This window comes from Chelonia mydas, chromosome 8 (assembly GCF_015237465.2).
Source record: "Chelonia mydas isolate rCheMyd1 chromosome 8, rCheMyd1.pri.v2, whole genome shotgun sequence".
NCBI classification, from domain to species: Eukaryota; Metazoa; Chordata; order Testudines; family Cheloniidae; genus Chelonia; species Chelonia mydas.
Window position 1 is genome coordinate 99,013,519 of NC_057854.1, and position 19,433 is coordinate 99,032,951.

Here is a 19,433-nt window from a genome sequence, read left to right on the forward strand (position 1 = left end):
GATCACAGTAGAAACCAATACCGGCCCTGTGTCAGATGGCTGCAAAGTTTGCTCTATTTCAATTTCTTGTAAAGCATATTGGGCCACACTCAGCCAAAAAAGCTTCAGCTACAACACTGAGAGAAGATGTCTGGTGGTTAGAAAAATTATCCAGTGAAAACAGATACCGCCGTTGCCAAGGCTGCGGTAAGACTCCTTGAAGCTCGTCAGCTTAGGAAGGATCTAGAGTTGCCAGTTAACTAGAAATTGTGGAAGCTTCCAACAAGACAGTGCTGTCCATTATGCCAGTGTGTGGGGGCGGGGTGGGAAGGGCAGGGGGAGAAGCATATTCTAGGCTAACAAGAACTGTTATGTTAGGAAACTGACAGCTTTCCAGAGAATGGTTTCAGCTGAATGAAGAATTTCCATCCTGGAAAAATGCAGTGATTTATATTTTTGCTTTCCCATCTGGGTTTCTAGTGCTCCATGTTTTGTGAGACGCTATCAGTCAAAATACTGAGTTAATTGTAATAACATAGGTGCAAATGATTTGGGGAAGCATGGGAGGGACATCTCTCTCAATATTTTACAAGCCGGTTCCTGTCCCTCCTCTATGCAGTTGCGGAATGGAAGTGTTCTCTCTCCTGGTTCCCCATACCCTGATTTTTGTAAGTGGTTGCCCCCGCGATAGCTTTGCAAAATGCTACATGCAAGTATTGATGGGTAGAAATACGTTTTATTGTCCTGGAGCTTTGCTGTTGGAGGAGGAGGAGTTCTGTGGCAAGTTCTGTGCCTCCATCAGAAATATTTATAAACAGAGCTGGGCTTGAACAGTAAAAGCTGGATCCAGATCTAGAACCCCACTCCCACCACAAAGCAGTGGTGCCAGTGGAGAGATTTCTTGGGCAAGCGGGGGAGAGGAGGGAGGCAAATTCTGCTCCTTGCCTCCACCCCCACTGGCAGGGACCACGTTCTGATCCCTGCTCCCCCCTCCTCCTGCAGGGACTCCAAGTCGCCCCTCATTCATACTCACACGGTGCATGATCTGATGCCTCCAGCAGTCGAGTTCTCAGTGGAGTCTCCTGCCCACTGGCATACAGGAATAGACTCCCTCCGTTTCCGCTGGTAACACCATTTGGCCCAGCTGCTCCTCCATCTAAACAGACGAGTGGTCGGGCCAAATTTGAGTGGCATTGCAGCCCCGTGACAAAAACCTCTGACTGAAATTTGGCCTGGCCACCCACCCGTCTGAATAGAGAAGCAACCGGGTCCAATGTCAGTGGCATTGTGACTAGCTGGAGCGATGTTCCGCACTGTTCTGGCAGCAGCCATACTGATTTGGTACGGGACCACTGCTTTAAAATGGTCGGGCCGTGGCCCCCTCGGCTCCGCAGCCTATGAAATTTTGAGTAAGTGCACAAACTTGGACCCTTACCCTCAAGCCCCCTCCAATTGGCGCCACTTCCTCAAAGGGCAGGGTGTATTGGCTCTTCCTACTTCCAGCAATCAAATGAAAAATTGAGGGGGGGGTACACATGTCTGGAAAACCAGGGGTCAGAAGATGGATGTCAAGTAGAAACATGAGCCCCACATGGGCAACTGTAGTTTTGGTTGCACACTCGCTTTTGGTTCACGTCTACGTTTGCTTATAATTAGAGCAGGTCAGGAACTGGTTGATGAAATGCTTTTCCACCAGAAAATGTCAGTTTGCTGACATCAAAACTGTTTGCTGAAGAGGATCGGTTTAAATTAATTTCCACTTTCAAAAGATTTTTAGGGGGGGAAAAATGTTTTGAAATTGTCAAAATGTGCTATTTTGACAATTTCAAAACAAAAGAGGTCAGCTTTCTTGTTCAAAACAAACTTTTGGTTAAAACTTTGTTCATGTAAGATTAAGAAAAAAACTATAACAAAATACAGAAGGTTGAGCTTCAAATGAAACATTTCAAAATGATGGGAAACAATATGCTTTGATCAACCCAATCTGATTTATTTGTTTATTTGCATTTTCAGTTTGTGAAAATTTTCAAGGTTTCAAATCTTTGGCTTGATTCAGGACAGGAAAATATCCTGAAAATTCCCATGGAATGGGAAAACTGTTTCCTGACCAGCCCTACCTCTAATGCTAAACTCTTATTGATCCACGTAGGTATGTCTTCTGAGCCTAAATGTTAGTGCACAAGTGTGTGTACAAAAATTCACATGGATATCATGCCTCTATTTTTAACAATCAGCACATAAAGCGCATAAAATAAGCATATTTTTACAGGCTGTTCAACCAAGGTTTCAGTTTGGCAAACAAAAACATACAGTATACTGGAAACATGAGACTTCATTCATATCTGGAATATAAAATACTCTAGAGTCTTCTGAGTCCGTGCTTAAATTTAAGTTTTTATTTAATTTTAGACACCCTCTAGCCTTGATTCATCCTTCTGCGGAAGGTGCCTTTAATATTAAGACTTCCACTGACAAATATGTTCCAGGTGGGTTTTGCTCAGTGAAACAGATCTTGTAACCAAGAATTTTCCCCCTTTCAATGTAAATGAATAGTGTAATCTGATCCAAAATGTCTAATTTCTGACATGCATTACGTAGTTTTGGTGTGTGGTCACCAAAGTTTGTTGTTTCAAAACACAAATTTGCCAGTTCAGAACTTTTGAATCTTTGTGATAGTATATTGGGTTTAGATGCACGTTTACTGTACCTCCCTTTCATGAAAGATTCCCAGCATGCTTTAATATATGTATTAATACATAAATACACACATTAATATATGAGAGTAATGTAAATCTCACAGCACTCCTTGGAGATAGGTAAGTATTTTCATGCCTGTTTTACACCAGGTACACTAAGGGGATGCATCCGATGAAGTGAGCTGTAGCTCACAAAAGCGTATGCTCTAATAAATTTGTTAGTCTCTAAGGTGCCACAAGTCCTCTTGTTCTTTTTACTAAGGGGATGATTACACTACAGCCGTTACAGAACTGCACATGGACTGCTGTAGCACCATAGCGTAGACTTTTCCTACATCAGTGAAAGGGGATTTTTCCATAATGTAGGTCATCCATCTACATGAGAGACAGTAGCTAGGTTGATGGAATAATTCTGTTGTGGACCTTGCTGCATCTACACTGGGGGCTAGGTGGACCTAACTGTGGAGTCAGGGCACAACATTTTTCACAACCCTGAGCAATGTTGCTAGGTAGATCTAATATTTCAGTGTAGACGAGCCCGAAGGCTCATCCAAGTCACAACCAATATTTTCCAAAGTGTTCTCTAATTTAAACATGTCTCAGTGTTTGATCCCTCAGCTTGATACTTCGGGCCGATTTTCAGCAGCGCTCGACACCAACAGCTTCCACTGACTTGCAGCGAGCGTTTTAAACCAAAAATGTCTCAAGTTGGGCCTCAAAATTTATGGACGCGTTTGAAAATGTGCATGGATAGCAAGCCCAAAGCCTGGAGTCAGAATGAGAATGCAGGAATGTGAAGGATAGTCTTGTATTTAGGGCTCTAGTCTAGAACTCAGGGTTCAGTTCATGGCTTTGCCACAGACTCCCTGTGTGACCTTGGCCACGTCACGTAGTTCCTCTTTGTCTCAAATCCCATCTGTAAATTGAGGATAATAATACTTCCTTTCTTTCTCTTATATATTTAGACTGTAAGCTTATCAGTGCTGGGACCGTTTCTTACAACACTGAGCACAGTGGGGCCTTGATCTTTGTCTGGGTACTTAGGCATTACTGCAATACGAATTAATAATAATAATAACAACCCTAGAAAATGCTCATTCTGTTTCTCCTGCTGCTCCTTTTCCTTCCCTACAAATCCTTTAAAAAGTCCCTGGGACTATCCCCGTATTTGTTGTATTCATTCTAGATGAGACCCTTATTTTTCAGAATCTTCCTTCGCACACTTGCTTGACTCTAAAGGCCTGGGTTACTGCAGTGGTGACATAAAATAAATGCGTTTTGCTGATAAATGTGCATAATGGTTCAATACTACTCCAGTGAATAAACATGATTTCCCAAAGCCAACTGATGCATGAGAGTGGCCTTTGATTAAACAGGCTAAGTGCTGTATGCTAGTGGTGCATGAAGCTGTTATTTATCAGCCAAAAACTTATGCTGGAAATGAACATAATTCATTGAGCCTTAACTGGAGACCACTTGAGCTTTCCTCTCATCATACCACTTTGTGGAAAGAAGTGTAATGGAAGTTAGAGTAAAGCCAGACAGAGCAGGGGATTGTTAGTTGGGGAGATCTGGGGAAAATTTCATCTGAAACATTTTTCTGTGGAAAATGGAGATTCGGCAGCACCCAAATGTTTTGCAAATTTGGGTCAGTTTCATGAATTGTTCATTTTGGGAAAAAAGCTAAACCAAATCAAGCCAAAAAAAATGTTTTGTTTCAAAATTTTCAAAATGAAACATTTCAATATTTTGGTCTGAAATGACGTTTCATTCCAAAATTGTTTTTAATTTGACTTTAGTAAAATTGAAAACATTTTAAAATGATCAAAATTAAAATGAAACATTTCAGTTTTGTCAAAGCAAAATGTTTTCTTTTTACCTGAAATGAATTTTTTTGACTTTTTTCAAAATGGCCAGTGACCTGAAAAATTTGTTATTCGCCGAACTGTAATGCTGGATTCTGCTCCCAGCTCTGTCCTTGCGGGTATGTTTACACTGCAAAGAGAACCCCACGGTGCCAAGTCTCAGAGCCCAGTTCAATTGACTTGGGCACCTGAGGCTCAGGCTGTGGGGCTGAAAACAGCGGTATAGATGTTCCCGTGTGTGCTGGAGCCTGGGCTTTGAAACCCAGCAAAGGGGTAAGGTCTCAGAGCCCTGGCTCCAGCCCAAGGGGGAATGTCTACACTGCTATGTTTTAGCCCCAAAGTCCTAGCCCTGTGAGCCTCAGTCAACTGACCTGGGGTCTGAGACTTGGCACCACAGGTTTCTCTTTGCAGTGTAGACATACCCCGAGTCTGTAATTTTCCCGAACGGCTGAGTGTTCAAAAGCAGCAAAGGGATGAGCTGCTTCTAAGAACATCATTTGCCTTCAAATATCAATGTGCTGTGACCTGGGGTTGGTTCTTTGTACACCCACGTCTAGTCCTGGTGGCTTGAGCTACGTGATCTAGTTTCTGAACATATGGAAAGGTCCACTGAAGTGAACAGCTGGAATCAGGGCTGGAGCCTCACTCATGGCAGAGCACAGGTAGCAGCACACTTTAGGGACTAACTCTGCACAGCTGTGATCCTTTCTCAGCTTCAGTGCAGGACTGGTCCCTCTCCATGGAGCTAAAGCAGCAAAGAGGAGAGCTGTTTTCACTTATACTGGCTCGAAAAAGGGAGTCAAAGCGGCAGCAGGGGATTGGTATGACACCATCACTCCCCCTTTCTTCTGACCGCTCCCCTTTTTCTCTACTATGCAACAGGAGGGTGATAGGAGCAGTGTCAGGCACCCGGTCCCTATGCCACCATTTTATTTGAACTGAGTTCTCATACTGTTTCATCATTCTGCCAGAAGCTGGGAGCGGACAACAGGGGGTGGCTCACTGGCAATCACCTTGTTCTGTTCATTCCCTCGGAAGTATCTGGCACTGGCCACTGTCAGAGGCTAGATGAACCATTGGTCTGACCCAGTGTGGCCATTCTTCTGTTCCGCTCCAGTAAATGAGAATGAGATCAAATTACTGGCTCCAACCAATTTATTTGTAGTTACTGCTGGTGTGAGCTGGGGTTTTAGATTGAGCAAAGCGATTGCATGCTGTTGGTTTCACCAGGGAAGGTGCATTTCACAATGCTAGAAAGGATGCTTAGGGAGTGGTATTGCTAACGAGATCTTTTTTATCAGTCTGTTTCAATAAAATTCTCTAAGAAGTTTCACTGTGATAACCAGAGGCTCTGTTTACTAAAAGTGATGCCGCTCCCCGTACCATGACTTCCCTAGTAAAATGGTAAGGAAGGATGGGCGAAATCCATCCCTGATGTAACCCAGATGAAAGTCAATGGAGTTACACCAGCAAGGAGTTTGGTCCCACCTTATTCACTTCTCAATATAAATCAGGGTCAGGAAGCAGTTTACTCTTTTCCCAATAGTCTCAAAACCACTGTGAGTAAGTTCCTTCTCAGCCACTTTGCATATCCAGCTGAACACCAAGAACACAAACCAAAAGAATTTCCTGTCTTTCGCATCACTTTATTTCTGTGTTCACACACACACACACACACACACACACGAAAGAGAAATAAGAAAATTATCTAAAGGTCAAACAAAACTAACTGGTCAAAACCAACTGGTTTTAAAGGGGAATAGGAGCAAAGGCAGATATTTTTGGCAAGAGAGGTGTATATGGGAGTGTGGAATTTGTAGCCTGGCATAGATGCAATTGTGGGGATTTCTAGCCACTGGAATAACTAGCTGTGCAGATCACAAGCTATGCCATGACAGCAGTCTGTTTGTCCCAGGATCACTGTATAGCCTTAGAATCACAGAAACGCAAGACTGGAGGGGACATCAGTACGTCATCTAGTCCAGTCCCCTTTGCTGTAGCAGGACTAAGTATTACCTAGACCATCGCTGACAGGTGTTTCTCTAACCTGTTCTTAAAAACCTCCAATGACAGAGATGCCACAGCCTCTCTAGGGGATTTGTTCCAGCGCTTAACCGCCTTAGAGTTTGGAAGCTTTTTCTGAATGTCTAACCTAAATCTTCCTTGCTGCAATTTAAGCCCATTACATCTTGTCCTGTCCACAGTGGATAAGGAGAACAATTTATCACCTTCTTTTTTATAACAACCTTTTGCATACTTGAAGACTGTTATCGTGTCCCATCTCAGTTTTCTCTTCTCCAGACTAAACAAACCAAATGTTTTCAATCTTTCCTTGTAGGTCATGTTTTCTAGCCCTGTAATCATTTTTGTTGCTCTTCTCTGAACTTTCTCCAATTTATCCACATCTTTCCCAAACTGTGGTGCCGAGAACTGGACACAGTACTCCAGCTGAGGCCTTGTCTGTGCTGAGTAGAGTGGAAGAATTATTTCTCATGTCTTGCTTACAACCCTCCTCCTAATACATGCCATAATGATGTTTGGGTTTTTTGCAACGGTATTACAGTATTGACTCATATTTAGTTTGTGATTCACTATAATACCCAGATCCTTTTCTGCAGTAGGCATCTGTCTGCGTTCCTGATAGGGCAGTGGATCTAGGAACGATTCAAAATATTGTGGGGATGGATGGGTGAATGAATGACTACCACAACTCATGAAGAACTCTCATACTTCCCAGAGTGGACAGCTGATGCGCCATTGCAGTATCACCCTCATACTACTAGGGGGGCACTCTGTTGTCCTGGAAAGGGAAAGGAAGGAAAGTCCTTTCATCCATTCTGTTGTGCAATTTTAGTGTGTTGGGCTGTGATTATGGGGGAAAGGGGGTGTGATTGTTAGGGCACAACTGACCTTTTGGCTTTGACCACTCTGTTACCATGGTACAGCTAAGTGTTGTCAAAAAGAGGCTGAGCGGTTAATCTGGATGAGGGAAGGGACAGCAGGTTGGAAGAGGTGAGGAAAGCTCTTTGTGGCAGGGAGGTTAGCTGTGGTGAGTTGCAAGGGATTGTATGTAGCTGGAATGGGGCCAGGGTTGAGGATATCCTGGCATGTCCGTGAGTTTTCCTATGCTGGGTGATGAGAGGCCCATGGCACCATAAACTGAGTGAGGACAGGGAATGGGACCAGGGGTCTGTCCACTGTGCAGAAATGTACATCCTGATAGATCTACACCGGCATGGCCTTACGTGTTCTTGTTTCAGTGCATAAAAACCCTCTTCTAAGCCACACAGGCCAGTTTGGATCAGTCCCTGCAAGAGGGCTATACCAGTGCAGGATGTGTCGGTTGGCCTTAGGGACAAGTTCTGTTCTAACGTAAATGGGCATGGTCCTGTATACCATGACTGCACTAATACAGGAGGAAGGATGACCCATTGGGTGAGGCCCTTGACTGGGACTCAGGAGCTTCAGGTTCCATTCCCAGCTCTGCCACAGACTCCCAGTGGGCAAATCACTCACTAGGTGTCCGTTCTGTAAAGTGGGGCTAATAGAAATGCTTCCTTTCTCCCACTCTCTGTATTTAAATTGTACTTTCTTCAGGACAGACACTGTCTATATCTAGGGGTTTCTACAGTGTCTATAGAGCAATGGTGTCCTACTCTGGGTTGGGATCTATGGCATTACCATAATACAAAGCACTAACAACATTGCCACATGCCAGACCTTTGCAAGAGATAAATAGTAAAATAGTTGCATCTATACTCCATAATGCCACCAAAGAAGCCATGCAAAGGGTTTCTAGTCCCTCAGTATTTCTGTCTGATTGGGGAGTAAAAAAATTGTAAACCTGAGCTTCTTTTGAAATATCCATTAAATTTTTTCCAGTGTAGTTTACAGTCACTGTCGCTAACATTAACAAAACATTCATGTTAGCGGCATTTCCCTGCTGAGCCCCAAAGGAAACATTATTGGAAGGGCCAGAGACTGCTGCTTTATTTTATGTTGCCAATTAGCGTGTTTGCATAACTTAATGGACACCGTGTCAGGCACAAATTCCAGAATGGATCAGTCTTTGAATCTGCGTTTGACTTCATGGGCAAGCAGCCGTGGTTCCATGGGACAGCAACAGCTTATACTGAAATGGCCTTCAGGGTTGGGGCTATCCATCAATGTCTTTGGGACTGTTTTCTGTAAGGGAACCACGGTAAATGAAAATATAGAAAACTGCCTACTGAAAAGCTGACTGATCGCTGTTTGGAATGGAAGCTGGGCGATACATCCTGTTGGGAAAAATAACTCCACCCCGTGAGGAATGGCATCAAATACTTCAATATGTACATACCTCAAAAGACCATCCTTTACCGGGATCCAAACCCAGCCCCACTGCTGTGGGAATCCTTTTTGTGAAACTCCAACTTAGGTCTTTGCACTGTGTTGTCTCAGCTGCAGTGTATAAACTTCTGGTGAGGAGGAAACCACCCATGAGTGTGCTATTTCCTGCCCCGTGCACTGCAATTTTTCCTTTTAAGAAAACAAGCTGGGTTCTTCCAAAACTTATTTTCTGTGCTCAAAATTTCTCTGCCAAGTTTACCTGATCCAGCTCTCAGTAAGGTCAGTGCAAGAACGTCCATTGCTTTCAAGAGGGGTTGAGGCCTCAGGAATATTTTCTTGAGAATAAAGGACAAGACATTGGTAAAAGTTGCCTTCAGGGGGCAATTCTGGCCGCCATTTTAGTGATAATTTCACTCTGTATTTAGTTGCCTTCCCAAACTTGCTAAAAGCTAGTTACACGCAGGTGTTTGCATTATTACTGAATATTTGACGCTGGTTATTTCTTCTTTGCATGATGGTAGCATCTTGCACAGCCCCCGTCATGGATGAGGTCATCATTGTGCTTGGTGCTGTACAAACACAGAACAAAAAGACAGACCCTCCTCAAAAAAGCTTGCAATTATAGGAACGAGATTATGACACCTTTGTTCACCTTGAGTAGTACCTGACTCCACATGTAATCCCAGGGAAATCAATGGGAGAAAGGATGGTCTTCTGGTTAAGGCTTTGGACTAAGACTCAGGACTCAGTTTCTCTTAAGGGTCTGTGGCAAGCTAGGAATCACTTGGAATGTTTCCTTGACAAACTGGTAGTCTTGAGTGTTCAACATTGTCCCTCTACCTTCCTTGCAGAGTTTCATCAAATATTTTGTTACTTTCTGCTAGAGCTGATAAAAAAAAAAATCTGTTTCTGTCCCCAAAATATTTTCTTGTTTTCCCCACAGAATTGGAATGTCAACATTTTTAAATTCAAAATTTCCTCCAGATGTTGAGATCTGAAATATTTTGACCAGTTCTGCTGCTTGCAGAGTTTCTCTGTCCTGAAGCTGACTGCCTACATATTGGGCCCCACAACCTTTCCGTTGCCATTCTCTTCTTTCTTTCTGCCCAGGTCCTGCCTATTTCTTTATCTATATAGTCAGCCTCTCTCCTCAGCCAATCAAATTCCCTTACCCGCTGTTTATCACTCTGTTAGTGTTTTGCTACTACATTTTGTTTCACTTCAGTTTGCTCCTTAAAAGGATAATGGGAGGCATCTTAACCAGGCAATGATTTGAATAATGAAAGGTCACCATCATGACATGGTAAATCCTAAAGCATAGGTGCTGGAATTAGGGGTGCTGCCACACCCCCTGGCTTGAAGTGGATTCTATTATATACAAGATGTAAAGTTTGGTTCAATGGCCCCCAACACCCCCACTATAGAAATTGTTCCAGCACCCCGTCCTAAAGATAATTTTTTGTGCCTTGACACATAATTGCAGAATGTTTTGAAGATTACTGATAGGCGATTGTTATACAATGCTTGTCTTGTCCCTAACTGGTAGTTAGACTTGATGATTTAAGTTTAACAAAATCCTCAAATATCTGAGGATGTGCCTGTAAAAAGGAAATACTTCATTGGTAAATTTACTCCATAGAACTGGGGGTGGGTTTTATTTTATTTTATTTCTATTTGATCATATTTTACATGTATATGTGTAGGAAATATGTAACTAATATAAATTATCTACAAATAGCATCTATCCAAATTCTGGTTTTTAATAAATACCATTTCTGGTACAAGAAAGTGTTTTATTTGGACCAACTCCTTTCTGCTGTATTGCAAATTATGAAGTGGCTTTTGATGTCTGCTTTCTAAATGGCTGTATGCGATGAAATATCCATGCTTATACTGCCTAGTGTAAGTACAGATTTAAATGTTGTCTTGATCTGGTTGTATTATTCATTACAAAATTATTTAAGACCTTTAGACTGTTTTTCCTATTCACAAATGCACAAGAATATTTGCTGTTTGTAACCATTTCCCCACCAACTTATGTGAACTCATTCTAACCTATAGGTTCTTCATAAACTGTTATTGATGATTTTTCCCTGTATATTGATTTGTGATTGGTGATCTAAATCACATGATGTTGACTTTGCTCCCTGATTGGGTGACTTTGGTCATATATGCAGATAGGTGTTGAGAAGAAGAACGGCCATTCTGCAAACATTGCTGGGAACAAAAGCCCTTTCACATGAATGTTCACCAATAGTGAACAAAATGGAGTGTGAATACGTTTGTGGCCATTTGTGTCTGTAATAATTGACCAGCTCTACTCTTTTGCATATTTTTTTCACACAGTGGGTCCAATCCTTCGCTGGTGTAAATCATCATCACTCTTAAGTCAATGGAGCTTCACACATGTAAACCACACCTGTATCTTGTCCACTTTATATTTTCCCATTGCACAAAAGCAAAAACCCTTGGGTAGTTCATTTAAGGGTTACAATTCCACTTCTTTGGTAGCAGACGTCACTCAGTCTTCAGCCTCATGCCTGCACCCTTCAAATATGTGCTAAAAAGGCCTGATCCAATGTCCATCGGAGTCAATGGAAGTCTTTTTATTGTCTTAAATGTCTGCTGGATCATACTCTAATTGCCTATATAGGCACTTAGTGACATCTTATTGATTTATGGGAGAACTGAGTTCTGGTCATGAAATTGGCGAGAACTGGGCCTGTGAAATCTATTTCACTCAAAGATTTGGCAGATTAAGTGGGGCACCCCATTCACTCCCCCAAATACTACTGGATCCATATAAGTCCAAATCCAGTAGCTTCCTTCACCAGCCCACTTCCAATGGCTCCCCCTCTGCAAAAGTTTATTTTGAGGCTGGTATGGAGCACCTGTATGGTATGCCAGGGTATGAAGACTTCTTATGTGGTCCCTGTGTCTGAGAGCCGTGGAAGAACAATACAAAGCTTCAGTGATGTGGAAAACCTTCCTTAGGCCTTCTGCCCCTGGGTAAATTTCACCCTAAATACACCCCTTGGAGCACACACATTGAAAATATAAATAGCAACTCTATTATCCGACCAAAGCAGAGTAGAAAGTAAAACGTTCATAGTGTCTGCTAGTTGGCCAACTACGGAGGTGAAGGTCCGAGCCATTCAGCAGTCTCTGTCGTGAAACTGCCGTTGATACATCTTTGCTATATCAAAGTTGTATGTGATTTTGCTATTCTATTAATGTGCTGTTCTGACAAAGTTCTTCCAGTCTGAAGGATGGGGGAGTGGGAGATGGGGAGAGAAAGCGTGGCTCTTTTTTTAATTTAATTTAATTTAATTTATTTTTTTAATGGCTGGGAATCAAGTTGCTCTTTCTGTAGCTGGCAAGTAACAGGGCTAAGAAATGCTTCGAAAAACCTATATCCCTTGGAATGCTTGTCTTTCTTTCCAAAACTGTGGCAGGACATCCTGATGCTATGAAATTACATGGAAAACAAAATCGCTAGCAAAAAAGGGTCTCCTCTCAGTCAGGATTAGGAGCTTTATTACTGAAATGTATTTGATAAGTTAATACATTGCTAGAAATTTTATTATGGTGAAAACTAACAACGTCTTTTTAGGGCTCTGTGGGATTTTGATATGAAAAATGCCAAGCTCTGGAAAGTTTTAAATAATAGGCAATTTACATTTAATAACTCACCTCCCATGACCCACAGGTACTGTGTTTGCCCTTACAACAGAAACATCTGGCTCTTCTGCTGTCCTTATTAAATAATCCCAGGGATACAGGGAGAAAAAAGACGGGGGGGATTGAGCAGGGGGGTGGGGGGGAAAGGGGGAAGCAAAAATAGATGAATTTGCAGCAATAGGCAGTGAATAATTCATGGACTCTCATCCAAATTACACTCTAAAAAATCTTTTAATGAGAGTGAGAGCATGTGGACCAGCTATTTTGCAGATGACCAGAAATTTGGGACACGCTACTTAGACAAAGATTTAATTAAGATTTAATTTTGTTAATGCTCTCCTCTTTTCTTATTGTTTTAGCACACATGGCATGCGTAGGGACCAATAATAATCATCATTAATAACAAGAACAACTGCAATAGACTATGTATATAGAGTCCCATTCAACGCTCACTGAAGTATGGGAGGCTTTCTGGTGATTTCATTGGGCATTGAAGCAGGCCCATCAAGAGAGCTTTTGATCAAACAATAATATCAGTAAATTTTTACCACATTCCTGTTTGTGGGATTGTAACAATTCTATGGGCATCTCTACACTGCCCGAAAGTTTGGATTACAGAGATGTGAAAAGCTAGTGCAGACCAAAGTGCTGTACTATAATTCCCCTGTGTGGACGCTGTGGGCTTGAACTGAAGAGTTCCGACTTGGCATTAATGTAGTCCTGTTTGAAGAGGACTATGTGAATGCCAACTGGGAACCTTTTCTTCGTGCCTGCAGCATCCCTACGGGTGAGTTACAGCACAGCATTTTGGTGCGTACTGCTATTTACACCCCAGAATGTTGGGCAGTGTAGACATGCCCAATCTTACCCGTCCTACAGCTGGGTGAAGTGAGAAAGAGAGAGATCCAGTGATTGGCTGACAAAGTTAGGGTCAGAACCTAGAAACTCAGAATTTCCATCACCTCTTCTAACCACTAAACTCTGCCTCTTCTGTACAGCCTCTTGTGTGCAGCGTGCTTTTGAAGTTAAATTTTAAATAGACTTGAAAAGACTCCAGAAAAAGTTTCCTGGTGATCAAGATTCTCCTAACAGATTACCTTGATGAGTTTTCTGGGTTCATTAGCCTCATGAATGCCAAGGAAGACTTTTAAAAGGGGTGTGGGTGTGTGTATGATAATTAGGGCATATTACACATGAGAGAGATTGGATCTTTTCTATAACTTTATTATTAATTAACATTTATATTCTTATAGGACCTACAGGCCAACTGGCCAAGGCTCCATTGTCCTAAGGGCTGTGAAAACACAAGTAAGAGACATTTCTGGGCCCCCACATCTTACAACACGTAACGGGTGAATAAAACAAACAAGTCGGTTAGGGTAGGGACAGTGGAGGTAGTGTAGAAAATAAAATAGGATAAGCACAATTTTTAGCCAGTCCACTCACCGCTTGCCTAACTATAACTTCCATAACTCATTGCTTCATCTGCTGTCTTCTCCATAATAAGAACTATTTTCTATATGTAAACAAAGCAAAAAGAATCCATGGCTTGGGGGGGGGGGGGGAATCAGTTTTACAGCATGTTGAACCACAATGTATTATCCTTTGGTGAAAAGAAAAAAATTACCCTAAAGGAAAGGTACTATTATATCAACACATGAATAAGACTGACAATTTTGCATTTTCCCAATGACAAAATGGAACTTACTTCAAATTCTTGGTTTCTCAAGATCTTCCCATGGTTATTGAAATCCAAACTACCCATCCTTGATTATTTTTTCAAGGACTTGCATTTATGATTAAAGAGACCCTTGGAATAGATTTTGTAATTTCGAGTAACTGAGTCCAGAATAAATTTCATCCCACAAATCTGGTATCATTTTATTTGGTAATAACTGTGTCTGTTAAACTTCTAAAACATTTTCTAAAGGGCAAAGTGGTTATTTTATTTCTGTTCTTCAGTATATCTTGAGCCTGGAACAAACAAATCCAGACATGCACAGTATAAACATTATTATGCTAATGGACTCTTGGTATATTAACAGCGTGAGAGATCCAATGCATAGTGAAGTCAATGGGAATCTTTCTGTTGACTTTACTGGGCTTTGGATCAACCGCAAAGGCAGATTCATGCATTAGATCAAAGTCATGCTGTATAGTCTCATCTGACTCCCAGAGGAGTCAATGGATATCTTTCCATTTATTTCACCGGCCTTTGGATTAGGCCTTTAGTGTTGATCATATAGATCGCTATGGGTATTACAACTCAAACTGGAACTACTTAGGAAATGAATGTCATACTGGATTTCATTGGGAAAACAAGTTTCCTTTGATTTGCCATAAAAACTCAACTTTGACTAATCACAATAATACTTTTAAAAAAATTAATGATGTGTTTTCCATTTCCATCCAAGAACGGAATACTTAGAAACATGGACCTCACTTATGTATTTACCGAATGCTGCAGGCTCTACACAGGCAAAACTCCCACTGACTCCATTAGGAGTTTTATATCACAGCAGCACATGGGGACCGCCACAGAACTCAGGGCCCCATTGTGCTAGGCACTGTACAAATGTAATGCCGACAGACCCCAGTTGTCGGCGGGTGGGATCAAACCGGGGACCTCTAGAGCTTAGTGCATGAGCCAAAAACCAACTAGCTATTAGCTATCTCTCTCTTTCAGTGGGCTCACTCTTTAAATGGTCTCGGTGCCACTAGATGGGACAGAACACCACACCCAGAAGGTGTATGGGTTACACAAACACCTACCAAGAAATGGTCCTTGCTCTAAAGAGCTTTATTAGACCAGGAATAGTAGAGGAAACAGAGTCACGGAGAAGTGGAGTGACTTTCCTGGGGTCAAACAACAGGTCAGTGGTGGAGCTAGGAATAAAACCCAGGTCTCGTCTCTCTCAGTTCAGTGCTGTATCTACAGGCCAAGGAAAGTATATAAGGTGGTGTGCCCTTTACTTTTTGTTACTTAGCACTGAATTGTTATATAAGTGCCACTTGACCATCTTTAAAAAATCACTTTGATGTCAGTTAGGGATAGACACTTATCTAGTTTTATCCTTACAGCATTGCACGCTCTGTTACATTTTTTAGTGGCCGGGCTGTTTTTCTAAGCAAATGCATCTCTTAACTGGCCTGCAGCCATATCTCCTTGGCCTGTATTTGCATCGTATCTTGCAGGCTAATCAAGTTCAGGCATGTAGTGTGGTCCACTCCTGCCTTCTAGCCCCACAGAAACCAGCTCAGACTCCACTGACTACATATCCACTGTGCTGTTCATTTGCATTCCCTCCATCAACACTTTCACAGTCCAGTGGGACAGAATTATTTACGATATCCTCTGTATTTTCAGCCCTCTCCTCAGGACCTCAGAGGAGGAATCATAGAATCATAGAATATCAGGGTTGGAAGGGACCCCAGAAGGTCATCTAGTCCAACCCCCTGCTCGAAGCAGGACCAATTCCCAGTTAAATCATCCCAGCCAGGGCTTTGTCAAGCCTGACCTTAAAAACCTCTAAGGAAGGAGATTCTACCACCTCCCTAGGTAACGCATTCCAGGAGAAGTTTCCCTTCCCTGAGGCTTCTGTGAAACTGGCTCAGCTAACTTGGCATGTCCATCCTATACCCCTTTATTGGTCTTGAGCCAATCGGCTTGGCTTGTTAGCTCACCCAGCCCACCCGCCTAATCAGCTTTCTCTAGGATGGGTGGGGCGGGGTGGGGAACTGATGGGTGTCAGAGTGATGAGAGTGCATGATCACCTGTAAACTCCCTGCACTCTGTCTCAAGGTGTGATCAGTCTGTGGAGGGGAGGGTATCTAGGAGAATCCAAGTTGCTCTAGGAAATGCTGAAGAGGATTTAATAAGCAGCATTTTTCCCTGTGAGTCAGCAGTGAGCCAATGACTTAGCACGGTTTTAGGAAGTGCTGCCTTACAGATGAGATGAAAATCTGAGGTGCTTTCCCATTGTGGTCATTAATAATCTCTTGGCTCTTTAAGAAAGAGAATGCCATACATTTAACAAGAAATCAGAGTGCTACAGATGTTTAATGATGAAGAGGAGTGAACATGATAAAAGTCTGTAAATAATTGATGTGATAGAGAAGGTAGAGTGGGAATGTCTGTTCTCCCTGGCTCCTAGCACAAGAGCATGGGGACATTCAATTAATTTAAATGGTGGGAAATTCAAAAGTGATAAAAGGAAATACCTTGACGAGTCATTGAGGCCAAGAACTTAACAAGACTCAAAAAGGAGTTCGATGTTATATGGATGTCATCTTTAAGGATAACAAACATTCAGAAGGGATATTAAACCTTGTGCCTGTGTAACTGTTGGAGACCAGGAGGACATCTACTGTGGGGGTTATATTATCTCACAGCTGCTCCTGCAGGGTTCTAACACCTTCCTTTGAAACATCTGGAACTGGCCACTGTTGGTGATAGGAGACTGGACTACAGAAGTGGCTGCTCTGAGCCAGTCTGCAAATCCTTCTGTTCCTATGCCAGTGCTCCTGACTCCCCGTCCTAGCCCCTAGTGTCCATTACACCACAATACCATCTCATGTCTTTTAGGCAGTACACCTTAATGAAATGTATTTGGAAAATAAAAGGTTTTGTTGCCCAAAGATCACTTTCTAGAGTGGAATAATGTGGGACTCATATGCCTACGTCCATATGTTCTGGTGAAAGCATGCATATATTTTTTCCAGTGCTCTACTGGTTTCCATTTGACACGACTGCCTTCCTTGGCTGCTGTCTCATTGCTACCATTGTGAAAACTACTTTGAGAGACAGCAATGGTGAAAGCAGACCCAGCGTCAAAGTAGCTGACAGCCTATGGAACAACATTCAACAATAAAGAGATAACAGGAGATGTTAAGGTAGAAAAGAAAATCAAACTAACATCTGTTCCCTTTATCAGCCTGGTATATTTTGTCAGTGGTTATTTGCTTTCTGGGCCTCAATAATTTATTGTCCATTTTCTGTCCAATAGGAGAGATGAATGAGACTAAATTCTTCGATGAACTGAACATACATTTGGAAACATCATTTTAGTATCACAATGACATTTCCATATGACATTTCTGAATGAAGCTGTAACTATATGTCTTGATCACTCACGAGGCAAGGAAAATGCAGCCAGGCTATTTCAGAATTTTCAGGGCTAAATCTTTGTGTCGTTCAACTTCTTCTTTAATATTTATTTTAAAACAAAACAAAATTTATTGCTTGTGGAAGAATGTTTCCTTGGCCTGGAAACGAAAAGCCCTCTGTTTATCCACTGTGCAGATGTGGTACAACCAGATCAGTGCAAGCAAACCCCCTGTGCTGCCCTCCAATGTGCTTCAACCGTGTTCTGAAGCAGAGGGGCGGTTAGTTGCCATATTGAGCCACATATTGAGACTTTCACAGGCACAGACGACAGCTGGGTGCCTCAGTGCTGCTGAAAGTCAGTGGGAACTAGGGCCGAGCCCCTCAAAGTTGTTTAGGAATGTATGTCCCAATGTGGGCCCCTTACTGAATGAGGGAGGCAACCTAATGACAGAGGATGTGGAAAAAGCTAATGTACTCAATACTTTTTTTGCCTCTGTCTTCACGAACAAGGTCAGCTCCCAGACTACTGCACTGGGCAGCACAGCATGGGGAGGAGGTGACCGGCCCTCTGTGGAGAAAGAAGTGGTTCGGGACTATTTAGAAAAGCTGGACGAGCACAAGTCCATGGGGCGGATACGCTGCATCCGAGAGGACTAAAGGACTTGGCGGATGTGATTGCAGAGCCATTGGCCATTATCTTTGAAAACTCATGGCGATCCGGGGAAGTCCCGGATGACTGGAAAAAGGCTAATGTAGTGTCCATCTTTAAAAAAGGGAAGAAGGAGGATCCTGGGAACTACAGGCCAGTCAGCCTCACCTCAGTCCCTGGAAAAATCATGGAGCAGGTCCTCAAGGAATCAATTCTGAAGCACTTAGATGAGAGGAAAGTGATCAGGAACAGTCAGCATGGATTCACCAAGGGCAAGTCATGCCTGACTAATCTAATTGCTTTCTATGACAAGATAATTGGCTCTGTGGATGAGGGGAAAGCGGTGGACGTGTTGTTCCTTGACTTTAGCAAAGCTTTTGACACAGTCTCCCACAGTATTCTTGCCAGCAAGTTAAAGAAGTATGGGCTGGATGAATGGACTATAAGGTGGATAGAAAGTTGGCTAGATTGTCGGGCTCAATGGGTAGTGATCAATGGCTCCATGTCTAGTTGGCAGCCGGTATCAAGTGGAGTACCCCAAGTGTTGGTCCTCAGGCCGGTTTTTTTCAATATCTTCATAAATGATCTGGAGGATGATGTGGATCGCACCCTCAGCAAGTTTGCAGATGACACTAAACTGGAAGGAGAGGCAGATATGCTGGAGGGTGGCGATAGGATACAGAGGGATCTAGACAAATTGGAGGATTGGGCCAAAAGAAATCTGATGAGGTTCAACAAGGACAAGTGCAGAGTCCTGCACTTAGGACGGAAGAATCCCATGCACCGCTACAGACTAGGGACCGAATGGCTCGGCAGCAGTTTGGCAGAAAAGGACCTAGGGGTTACAGTGGACGAGAAGCTGGATATGAGTCAACAGTGTGCCATTGTTGCCAAGAAGGCCAATGGCATTTTGGGATGTATATGTAGGGGCATTGCCAGCAGATCGAGGGACGTGATCGTTCCCCTCTATTCGACATTGGTGAGGCCTCATCTGGAGTACTGTGTCGAGTTTTGGGCCCCACACTACAAGAAGGATGTGGAAAACTTGGAAAGAGTCCAGCGGAGGGCAACAAAAATGATTAGGGGACTGGAACACATGACTTATGAGGAGAGGCTGAGGCAACTGG

The 19,433-nt window shown here is 42.7% G+C and overlaps 1 protein-coding gene across 1 annotated transcript in view; it reads left to right on the forward strand.

The window, feature by feature from the left end:
• The window catches only part of TRABD2B (TraB domain containing 2B), a 407,706-nt gene that overhangs the window by 99,783 nt on the left and 288,490 nt on the right, over positions 1 to 19,433 (forward strand). The gene's annotated exons all lie outside the window — the stretch shown is intronic.